Genomic DNA, 13,179 nt, shown 5'->3' with positions numbered 1-13,179 from the left:
GAGGAGGGCATATAACAGTACATCAGTACATTACAGCAGGGAATGTGTAAAAAGTCAATAGCAGGCTCAGCCTGCGGTGTCATTGAAGAAGCGAATTAAGGTGGGGGATGGTGGTGAGCCATACAAAGAACTCAGTGGGATTGAATAGTAGTGAATGATGGTGGGTGGAGGTGGTGAAGGGACTTGGGTGGCCAAACACAGAGAAGAAGGGAGGGGGAAAGTGCAGAGTACTGTATTTTAAAAGTATAGAACCTAAAATGATCTATCTTTATGAAAATCTTCCTGAGCATCATACGGATGGCCCTGTAATGTGTACAATACAATGTCTACTGTATAGCGGAAATGCCAGGTGGTGGGAAGTTGAGGGCAATGCATTGATTCCGGCAGAGTTCCTTAAAAGTATTGAACTTGAATTGCTCTGTCTTTATTTAATGCTGGCTGTGCGTTTTTTGGCCAAGACAGATATGTATTTTTATAAATGACAAAACTCACACAGCAAGTGATTTATTTTTAATCCTGTAGTGAAGATTTATTAAAAAACACAAAACAAAGAAAACAATGATGCCTAAAATTACACTGTCTCTTTCCGGGTCTCGAACCCAGGACACCCACTCTGTAAGGTGCTCACCTTAACCACTCACCCACACACGCCAGCCATATCAAGACCCACACCTGTCGTGTATGTGATGTTACATGTATGACTTTACTGCAGGGAATGTGTACAATGTCAATAGCGGGCTCAGCATGCGATGGCATTGAGTAGAAGCGAATGATGAAATAAAAATAAAGTTGAGCAGAATACTTTAAAAGTATTGAACTTGAAATGATCTGTCTTTATGACCAGGCATCTTTACATCATGTAGTGACAGTATACAGTATGTGCAATATAATGTCCATAGCGGTTTACTGTAGTCTTGACACAAAATGATTATTTCAAGCATGAGGAGTGACTGTTTACACTGCCTGAACGTGATTGGCCAGCCTCTCACAGATTACCGTGCACTGCTACAGTATTGTATTCAGTACTGTAAATTTAATTCGTGGAGAATTCACCACCCAGTGGTTAAACTGTGTACTGCATGGCGCGTAGTCTTTCGTGGCATACAGTATGCCTCGCCAAGACATAGCACGCAAAATCTGCTATAACGCGTACTGACATGCTGTGGCAGAGAAGCCAGGATGCAGCGCTATGAGCAAAGATATAGCAGGACACATCTGTATATCAGTGCTGGCAATAGGTGACACTTAGGGAATAATAATGAAAAAGTACATATATTTGCTAAATTGCCTGTTGTTACCTGTGTAATACTAATATTTATTTCACAACATTAACAAATGAAAACCCAATGTCATCCATATATACATAATAGGATGTCCCTGTCAAGTTCTATAGTATATTACTTGGAAATAGATTTTGTTTTGTGATGCAGTGGTGCAGTCTACTACTGTATGTAGTAATAGTGTTACATGAAACTTAACCTCCAAAGGCCAACTTTAAAATCCTGAAGGACATTCAGGATAGATAGTTGTACTCCCCAGTCATTCTCAAACAATGTGCATAGGCATTTAGTTTTCATGTTACTATGACTACTATACTTATATAGTTTTAAGACTTAAAATGACAACCTGCTTGCTGTCCAGAGGGACAGGTCTCTTCAGGAAGGCTATGGTGTTCTGGTATCCCATATTTCAGTTTCTTTGCAGGTAACTAAAAATGTATACTTATTTTATTAACAGGTTTTTTTTATAGTGGAGAACTTGGCAGTGAACATGTAGTCATTCACCATCAGCACCTGCCCAGTAAAGCTTACAATCTATATTCCCTACAACATAGACTCCAGCTAGGGTTTATCTTGTCAGAAGTTGTTTAACCTACCAGTATGTTTTTGGATTGTGGGAGGACACTGGAGCACCCAGAAAACAAAATTGGGGAGATCCTTCAATCACCACACAGGGCCCTAATTGGAATCAAACCCATGACCACATAGCTGACCACTGTGCCACCATGTTGCTCACGCTGTATTGGATGTTATTATAATAATTTACTTATACAACCTGACATTATATGATCTTTACCCTTTGTAAACCCCATTAGAAATAACACTTGCTGGGCCCTTTTGAATAGTAAACTCTCTTACTATTACATATATACTGTATAAATGCATACATGAGATCTACACTACATACTAACTGCATTGGTGTTTTATCATTTACAACATACATTTGTAACAGATTTTTTTTTCTGTGTTTCACGTTGAATTTGCAGCATCGTGTTTATCAGAGATTGACACAATTGCACTATTTGTTAGATGCAAATGTATCAAACACAGATGTATGTATTACTGTATGTGTCATGATTTATGAAAATGCTGTAAAAATAGAATTGTTGTTCTCATATCTGTCTTCTATGCAAATTCTATTTATTGCTACTCTCTGTGTTCATTCTTCAAATCCCCATGATAATGTATGTGTTGTTGTTACAGATTTGTCCATGGTCACTCACTAACTTTAAAGCCACTTACATTGATATTAAATAGTATAATAAACGGAAGACTGCTAATCCATTAATAGGTCTTCTAACCAATTTCCCCATATTTATTTAATAGTATGAATACTATATTTGTATTATTTTTTTCTGTCAAAAGAGCAGAGCAGGAGCCGTTTCTGAGCTGGCCTATGGGGAGTAGCACTGACGCTCAAAAGTGGCCCCTGCTCTAATATTCTGAGAACTGAATTTTGGGGTTCCAAGTCGAGCTGAGGCATGGCTTGTTTCCTTCCTGCATATTCAGTTCTCAAAACGAGACAAAATATCTTAATCCCGGAAATGTCGGATCTTGTGTGTTTTGGTTAGCATATAAGTCCCTCTTGGTCATTATGTATTCCAATAATACTTCATATTCTTGCCTGAAGCAGCTCTCTGTACAGGCTTCCTTATGTGTAATGAATAGGAGAAATAGTTAATTCAATGAAAAATGCATGGGGTCCACCCCTTCCAAATCTATAACTAGCCCTGGATATCTGAGCCTGGTCTAGTATTGCAAAATAGGTGGTAAAAAACAGTGTGGGGTTCTCCATATTTCCAGGAGGAACGTATATGTTAATCAAAACACGCAAGATCCAACATTTCTGGGATTATTATATTTTGCCTTGTATTGAGAACTAAATATGCTGGAAATAAATGAGCCATGCCTCAGTTCGACTTGGAACACCTCCCCCATTTTTTTCCTTAAAATTTAGAGAAGTGTGTTGGTATTTAATATATTATATTTTTTACTAGGTTTCTACTTTTTTTATTTTATTTTTTCTAGGCTTTTATTTTCTAGACTTGATTGATGATAACATTCTATAGTGTTGTGTGGTTTATTATTCTGTCATCCCATCTGTCACTGTAGTGCCACTATGTTTCATAGATACTACTGTACATTCTTATACACTGCCATGTGTTTGTGCTGCAGCTCTGTGGCTTAGTTTAGCCAGTTAGCTCGTTGCAGCCTTAGGCTAATATGGGTGAAAACAATATTGACTGGAAATGACTGGAAAGGAATGTCATTGATGTTAATTGTATTGTAGGAATAAAAACAGGTCCAAATTACATTAGTTTAGCTGTTTTTATTCATTTTTAAAGAAATCCAGAACCAAAACACATGAGCGTGGTTTTGCCAAAATAAAAATACGATGATGATTTAGGACCAAAACACGGGGATCTGATTCAGAGATGTATGTTCATCTGAGGATGAATGCACATCTCCAATGCTAAAGGGTCTGTGCCTGGCACAGGTGAGTTCATTTCATGTATTCATGTAGGGGGTATATAGCATGCTTCATGGTCATATTGTTTTGTGGTTCCCTGAGGAAGGCGATACGAAACGGCTGTTGGAACCTGCCGGGTTCAGACCATGGCTCCCCGGGTCTTTTGCAACTCATTTTGACATGTGCTAAGTATTCAAATACCTTTATGGCTTGTTTTTTACCCTGTTGGTGATACACTTAAAGTATATTTTTCAATTGGCAGGTGTGCTGGATTTTTGTCTGGATTGAACACTTTGCTTTGTGATATAGTTAATCCTGGCACCCGCAATATAACATTATGAAGTTTTGTGTGCGACCTACCATCCCATATATATATATACTGTATATATATAAACACAATGATTCCGGATCTCCCAGGTATATATAGAAATTGGCCCGGTGCCTGCATAAACAACTTAGCAATACTTATCCGACATGATGCGGCACTCAAGGTACTTGAATACAATAAAGTTCTTTATTTAAAAATCCAGCAACGTTTCAGTGCCTCTACAAAAACCGGCACTGTCCTCAGGCTAATAGCAGGAGGACAGTGCCGGTTTTTGTAGAGGCACTGAAACGTTGCTGGATGTTTAAATAAAAAACTTTATTGTATTCAAGTACCTTGAGTGCCGCATCATGTCGGACAAGTATATATATAAATTAGAGATGTGCGCGGACCCGCAAAATGTTTTGGTTTTGGATTCGGCTAAAAATTTGTATAAATTGATTAAAAACCTATAAAGATCAATAAAAAGAACTAGACTGTTTTAAATCCAACTTCCCAAACCAGCAGCAGATCTGAACCAGGTCTTAGTTCGAACCGGGACACAAAAGTGAATCCGAACTATGATCCGGTTCTACTCAGAAACCCTAAATTTGGGTCTGCTCAGATTCAGAAATCCAGAACCTCACATCTCTAATATAAATATACATGAATGATAGTATATTTAACTTTATCCAAAGGTATTGAACTGAAACATGCCATAAGCTGATGTGATTATAATACAAGACAGAATTGCCACATTTAATATAAATATGAAGTGTTTCAAAAATAGGTTAAAATTCATTTATCATTGCTGCCTTCTTCAGCTTTCTATTCTTCATCTATCTTGGGGTCTGACAAGTTAAAGGTTAGATAACAGAAAGTGTCTGCGCCAGTATAAACCCTAGACATTACCAAAACTTGTTTGTTAAAAACACAATTTATTTAGTAAACAGTATGTTAGACTGAACTGCAGTTGAAGTTGAACAAGGATACTTAGGACCTGATCCAATGTTCGGGAATCTGCGCAGGCGCGTGACCCATTCTGTGCAGGTGCAGAATGGGTGTTGTAATCCCGCTTGCAGACTGTCAGCATACTGTCAGTGATTGACAGTCTGCTGCCATTTGTGGGCGAGGAGGGGGCAGCGATGGCCTCTGTTTCCTGAAACGGAGGCGTGTTGCCACCATTGGGGGGGAGGGAAGAGGCCATGATCTCCGTTGGATGATGGAGATTTCCTGGCCTCTTCCTCTCAACTGCGGTGGCCGGCTGCGTGACCCCATGGGCTGATGTTCCACAGAGTATCCAATGCTGCGTTGGGCAACGTAGCTGGGATAAGTAATGCAGAGGAGGCGTGATGCCTCCTGCTGCATAACTATATCTGCAAGGATCACAATTGCAAAGCTGCCTGCGTGCATATATCATATATCTATATATACGATTGGTATATATGTTTTCTTTATACCCTTATTGAGGAGAAGTCATTATAGGATAAGAGCATCCATTATCTAGAAGATGAAAATATAAAGAAAGTGGAAAACTGTCAGATCAAGGAATATTGGAGCGAGAAAGGACATTTTCCTTGTTTTTTTTAAATTTGATAGATCTCCATACACCGGAGGGTGCGCACATAACGCAAGTACTTTCTTACATCTTTAGAGAGAGCACTATGCGGTTTCCAGTCAGCAAATGCTGATACTTTAGGAAGTATATAAGTCAATATAACATACTTTCTAATCTATATTTTCCAGATTTACAGTACAGATACAGCTCCTCTACTAATATGGTGAAAATATATATTAGTGAAACATTTTCACTAATATATATTTATGCATTTATTTATTTTCACTAGTAAAAATAATGGTAAAGAGAATTGTTTGATGCTTTTGTATCATATTTTCAAATTTTGTATTTCCAGTGTTAACTCCATTGATTTGAAGCAAGTGATACAGCACATCGGCCCATCTGCGGTGTTTTCAGTTTCAAATGTTCACATGAAACCAGGTGGTGACTTTTCTCAGTTTAGAAATAGACCTAAGTTATTTTTCCTGAAAGTAGTTTGCAAATTAGCAGCTGCAGCAGGTGTTCTTGTTTGTGACTATCTATCTATCTATCTATCTATCTATCTATCTATCTATCTATCTATCTATCTATCTATCTATCTATCTATCTATCTATCTATCTATCTATCTATCTATCTATCCTCATATCTCTCTCTAATATATATCTGCCTGTTTATATCTCATGTGCATATCTCATATTTATTTATCTATATATTAGTTATTTCATATCTACAGATGAATCCACATACACCTGTCCCCAAATTGTGGCAAATTGCTTGCGCCCAGTGGGCCTGATTCAGCACGGATCGCATGCACCCGCTAGCTGGGAAAATATGCTAATGAATGAAATTGCACAGCAACCGCAGCACGATACCAAGATGCCCATCATTGTATAAAACTGCCCACTTCCCATGACATGCATCCGCAAGTCAGCGAAAACATTAGTAACATCGAGTAACATCGGAACCATTTGCACAGTTGTGGATGACCTGACCCTATCTCACAAACTGCTAAACTTCCTGTAGCCATCTAGATCTCTGCCAGCGTATACGATCGCAGGGACTAACTGCATTCAAACGCACAGGCACGGCTGCATTCCACCGACCACCCCCCTCTCCACCCCCAAATGGGTACTTCAAATCAATCACTATGCGATTGGACTGCGTGCTCACTGCGATCACTTCCCGAGCGCAGCAGCCGGTTCACGCAAACACACTGCGATGAGTACGCATGCATAGAGCACAAACATCGACCGGCTGCGTGCGAACGCAGCTGTGTGATCTAACCTGAATAAGGCCCAGTGTTAGTTCCCAAAATTTTTTGGTGTAGGATAGAGGCTGATTGAGAATGATTGCAGGATGCTGCAGGAGATAGGGTCAGACTCCAGTCCCCATTTAGAATAGTAACAGCAGTCTGAGGGCCTGATTCAGACCCGCTTGCGAGCGCTATGCGCTCCCAAGCCGGTTAATGTTGGGGCATTGCTCACATGCGGCGTGCGCAATACACGTGTGCAAGCCCTGGAGCAAGTGAGAAATTCACTCGCTCCAGGGCTCGCTACAAATGGGGCGGCTGTCGATGTTGATCAACAGCTCGCCCTGTTTTGTAGGTGGGGAGGGGGCGTGGCTGGCCAAACGGAGGCGTTCCTGAAGGAACGTCTGCCATTTGAGGGCAGCCCTACTGACATCACAATTAGAGCAGGAAGCTCACTGGGACTTGCGGGAAAGGGAGACCCTACCACAAGGGTCTCGTCGCAAGCCCGACCATCGCGACCATCACCTGGTCGCTCGCAAAAGCTGTGGGAGGTCACCCACAGCTTAGCCAGCGGCCAGGAGGCCGGCTCCAAACAAAAAAACCCCAAAAACACCCTGATTCAGAGCGAGTGCTCTTAAAGAGAGTCCGGCTCTGAATCAGGGCCTGAAAGCGCTAATTAGCCTTTTGCAGGAAATTTCTGCAGTTACCACATGCAAAAAAGGGCTTGATACATATGCCCCTAAATCTCTATATACCCCTTTATCTCCCTCACATCTGTTTCTATCTGTCTATCTCTATCATATTTAGCTATCTACCTCATATATGTCTATTTATTTATGTACCTCATCTCTCTGATATCTCTCAACCTATCTCGTATGTAGCTATGTTTCTCACATTTATTTAAATATCTATGCATCAATTTCATGTCTATCTGCCTATCTCATAATACGTTTAAGACCGAATTAACCCATTTACGTGAACTAAGATTCAGGGGTTAATATGTCAATACAGAATGAAGTTAATTTCATTGCAAAATACCTTAATGCACTATGAGAATCATTTTCATATGCACCTCTGATGAAGTTACTATCAGGCAAAGCTTCAGGTGGGTTTGTTAAATTGTTTTCATATTGGATATACATTTTATGTTTTGAATGGTTGTTTTATTAAGTCACCGGTTTTGCAATGTGTATTGAGGATATCATTTAATTTACTCCATGTCTCATTCAGGACCAGCTCATTATATAATTTATATCATACATTTACATCAGATTTGTCCATGGAACCCAGCTATATCTCAGTCGAATACTGCAGGAACAAATGGATATTTTCCCATCAGTCCCTGCAACTCCTCCTACTGTTTGACGGTGTCATGTGCTGAATAAAAGTGGCATGTGCAGAATAAAAATATATACTGTATACCATATATTACATCCCGTGGCTGCTTGCGGGGCCACGGGATATAATATGAAATAATAAGTCTCCTGCAGCTGGGTTTAACACAGCCAGTCACCGCTCACCTGCTGCCTTATGCTGCTCTCGGAGCAGTTAATAATTTATCTGCCTGCACCCCTCCTCCTCCTTCCAGCCAGCCAACCAGCTGCTGCTGTACTGTGTACCGTGTTGGGATCGCTATACAGATACAGAGCATGCCTTTCCTCTTCACCCCGTATATTGGTGCAGTTATGTGTTTCTCTCTCTCTATATGGGGCCCATTTATTAATGATTGCATTTGCAATGTGATCTGAGCATGGTTTTACCACCCATGATTACATTGCAAGAAGCGATCGTGCCAGTGGAATGTGCACATCAGTTAGTTTGTGTTGAACATTTATCTAAAGATCAGACTCCTCATCTATTAGTAGGTTCTAAACAATTTGAAAAGTAAATTAAGTAATAATTATTTCATTTTGTGTAATACTGTCTCTCATTTAAACAAAATACAGCACAAGCTTTAGTGTTTCAGGGTAGGCAGGGATAATGCAATATGCCAACAGGTCTATCACAAAAAAAGAGAATAGTTTAATAAATCCAATTTCTAATTCATCTTTCAAATTAAGAATTGTAAGTCCCTAGGGTCACCTATGAGCTGTATTAAATCTGCATTGTGTCTTATTCATCCATTTATGCAAGGTTCACTCCTACTTTCTGGTTCTTGAAATGGACCCGTAAAACTTGGCAACCTAAATACTGCTTAACAAACCCTTATTTATGTTTTAATCATGGGGACTTTAGCACTATATTTACTGCATGTATTTCTAACATACTGTACATTAACATGTTGTTATGCTGGTTGAATGAAGATGAATAGTGCACCTGCATGCTGCAATTGTATGCAATAAAAAGTGTGGAGTGAGGCCGAATGCCTGTCACAATCAAGGACATTGGGGTAGATTATTATTATTATCATTTATTTATATGGCGCCACAAGTGTTTTCCGCAGCGCCTTACAAAATACATAAACAAATAGGTTGACTAGTGGCTTACAGTACAATACAATATAGGATGAGGACAAAGATAATATACATTGCTACATTACCAACCACAACACCCAGATAAGCAAAAGAGCAAAGCAACCAAGTGTTAGGTGCCCTAGTGGGGAGTAAGAAGTAGATAAAAGTAAAGTAAGGAGAATCACAATAGGGTAGAGGGCCCTGCTCGCAAGACCTTACATTCTAAAGGGGAGGGTCAGACAAACAGGTGAGACACAGATGGGGTAGACAGGGAGGAAGGAGCATGTAGCAGCAAGTTAAGATGAGAGCTGGAAGGCTTTGATTAAGTAGTGGGTCTTGAGAGCCTGTTTTTGGATTGTAGAGAGATGGAGAGTCTGATGGGAAGAGAGAGAGAGTTCCAAAGGTGGGGAGCAGCGCAGGCAAAATCTTGGAGGCGGGAGTGGGAGGAAGTAATCAATTGGCATGAGAGGCAGCGTGCATTTGTTGAACGAAGAGGGCAGACAGGAGAGTGAAGGGAGATGAGGTCAGAGATAAAAATGGGAGAGGAATGGGTAAGGGCTTTGTAAGGGAGTGTGAGAACCTTGAATTGGGTTCTGAAAGGGAAGGGGAGCCAGTGGAGGGCTTGTAGGAGAGGGAAGGCAGATGCCGAGCATTTAGAGCGGAAGATGAGCTGAGAAGCAGCATTAAGGACAGACTGGAGAGGAGAGAGAAGGTAGTTGAGGAGGCCAGATAGGAGGAGGTTACTGTAATCCAATCTGGAGATGATCAGTGCGTGTATGAGCGTTTTAGTGGCATCCTGGGTGAGAAAAGGTCTGATCTGATTTTTTTCAAGATCTTGAAAAAGCTCCAAAAGGGCAGCGAAACGCGTCGAAGGGATTAACATTGTGAACAGTGTTCAGCAACTCTCAGCACATCTTGCTACTTGCCACCACTATCCACGTACACAGAGAAGCAGGAGCTCCAGATCAGACCGGAGCATCAGAAGCCGGCAGCCTAGGACGTAGCGCAGTGCCGCTCCACACGTTGCTTATTGGCAACAGGAGATTGGCATACAGACCGCGGTGTCGTACGGACACTGGCCTCAGCACAGCCGCCACTTCGCCTCATATGCTAGGTGGTAATTTCACGGCTCCTTCACTATTGAGTGCAACATAGTCTTGCGGACCACTCCACTACCTCCAGCACTATTTCTATCAGCAAATTCCGGTGCACTACAAGTGCCAGTTGAAGCCAACCTACATCAGGCATTTGCCGGACATTTAAAAGCATTTGTATGTGGAAAATGGTGAGCATTTCATCCTTTATTTTCACAAATTGAACTCAAATCAAGACATAAATCCCTTACAGGGTAATGATTTACTAAACGGATACTTTTTAAATGGCCAAATGAGTTGTTGCAACAACTGTATCACTGTGATCTACACTCTTATATAAGAGTTATATTTATGAACTTTGTCTTATTGTATGTCCAATAAATGTTGTTGGTTATTTTTGATTCAGAGAGGCTAATGTGATTTTCTGATTAATCAAGCACATGTCATAATCCAGTCACAGTAGCGCACCTTATCTTTTTCTTTATGGTTATAGCTTTTTTATTGTCAGACTGGTAACTGACATTTAGGCTTTCAGCACTGTGAACTGTGACATTAATTAAAAAACTTTCTAGATATAATTTTATATATTACAATATTATATTTCTATCACAATTGTTACAATATATAATAATAGAACTATGTTCTTTTGAGCGCCGGGCGTTGGCTGAGGACGTCTTTTTTTGACTGACCTCAGGTGATTCAGTTTGCTCTAGTTGTTTAGAGAGGGAAAGGGCAACACTGTAGGATGAGAGCATAAATTTGAAATGGAGAAAATCTGTCTTAGAGCGAGATCTTCTACACCGTCGCTCGGTGGCTCGTGGACACTTTTGCAGGTATCTGGTGCACTTGGAATACCAGGGTTGAGGTGTAGATCTGCGAGGGTGAGTAGTGTTCGCTGGAGCAACAGAGCCCAGAGCAGAAGTAAGGGAGGCATTGTATATGGAAGTGGCTTGTTCAGGGCAGGAGAGAGAGAGGAGATGGGAGAGAAGTGAGTCAAGCAGGGAAGAAAAAGAAACTGTGTCAATAGCCTCAATGTTATGCTTAGAGATTGTGACCTTAGGAGGTAGGTGAGGGGATGGAGAAATGTATAGGATAAAAGAGAGAAAGTGATGGTCAGAGAGGGGGAATGGGGAATTGGAGTAATCAGAAATATCACAATGGTGAGTGAAGACCAGGTCAAGCGAATGCCCACTCACATGGGAGGGTGAGGAGGTCCATTGAGATAGACCAAATTAAGATGTAAGGATAAGGAATTTGGAGGCAGAGGATTCTGTGGGGATATCAATTGGAATATTGAAGTCACCTAGAATAATGGAGGGAAGGTCAGAGGAGAGAAAGTGAGGGAGCCAGGAAGCAAAGGAATTTGGAAGGAGAGCCTGGGGGACGGTAAATGACAGCTACTCTAAGGTGTACTGGTTGGAAGAGGTGTATGGCATAAACCTCAAATATAGAGAAAGTAAGGGATGGTTCAGAGGGTAGGAGTTGGAGTAACCTGGGGATAGAAGGAGCCCCACACCACCACCATGGTGACTCCCGGGGTGTGAGAGAATGTGAGGCCCCCAGAGGAGAGGGCTGAAAGGGAAGTGGTGTCAGAGGGTGAAATCCAGGTTTCGGTAATAGCTAGGAGATGCAGTTTTTTGGACATGAAAAGGTCATGGATGGGAATGAGTTTATTACAGACTCATCTGGCATTTTAGAGGGCACAGGTTAGAGGGACAGTGTTTGTGGGAGAGATGTGAATGAGATTATCAGGGTTGCTGTAACGAGAAGGTGAGATTTATTTGGGTGATCGAGATGAATGTAGTGGAGAGATTGTGCGGAAACCAGTGCTGGGAAGGGAACCTTTAGGCAGTGGGCAGGTAGGGAGTTTAATGAGATGTGGGAGAGGAGAGGGAGGAAGGCAGACAGAGGAGGGGAGATGAAGGAGGAGGTGGATTGGCAAGGGGGAAATGATAAAGGTGGATGAAGGGGGAAGTGCAGATGATTAGACAGACACTGAGTGGAGGGGGAAGTGGAAGAACACATTTATGGTGTAGATGAGTTGAGTAGGGGGATAAAAACTAAATGTAGGAATAAAGTATGAATGTGAGAGAAAGTACAGGAGATTTGCAGAGAAGCAATTAAAAGTACAGTGGAGGAAAAGGTGTCTGCACAATTACCAAAGTTTATTACTGAGTGGAGGAAAAGTGGAGATTTAATGGGGAAGAAATTGAATATTAAAGTAAACTGTATTAAAAAACAGATGGCAGGCTAGGCAAAGAACTAAGGTAGGAATACATTATTTTTAAGAGATGGACTGAAATTGGCACAGAATACAGTATGTTTTGAGGTGTTTGTGTAACCAGAGAGCCAGGCCAAATATTAGCAAGTAAAGTGTTAAGTTGTTATGGTGAGCGAGTCTAGTGATGAATGTCCAGGGTTATGCAGACAGCAGTTGTTTGTAGTGAAGAGATTGTGAACTTACATTTCTTGATTATACTTTGTCCTAATGTTCTGGTTTTAGAATGGATTGAAGTTAGAGTGTTCTCCTTCTGTTTAACTTCAGTTTAATGCCAGTATAGCACAGATTTTAGTTAGAAATGTGCACTTTTAAAATGATGCACTTATAAATGTTATGCACTAGCAGCCAAAGCCCTGCAGCCTAAAGTGTAACTTATATAGTGAGCATCTTAATAGATGTATGAAGCAGTTAAAAGAGTGAAGTGTGCCAGTGGAGAAGTTGCCCATGGCAACCAATCAACTTTGAGGTTGCATTTATCAAGTACATCCT

This window comes from Taudactylus pleione, unplaced genomic scaffold (assembly GCF_031769625.1).
Source record: "Taudactylus pleione unplaced genomic scaffold, aTauple2 ptg000095l, whole genome shotgun sequence".
In the NCBI taxonomy this organism is placed as follows: Eukaryota; Metazoa; Chordata; class Amphibia; order Anura; family Myobatrachidae; genus Taudactylus; species Taudactylus pleione.
The sequence above is the reverse complement of the archived record's forward strand: the minus strand, read 5'-3'. Positions refer to the sequence as shown.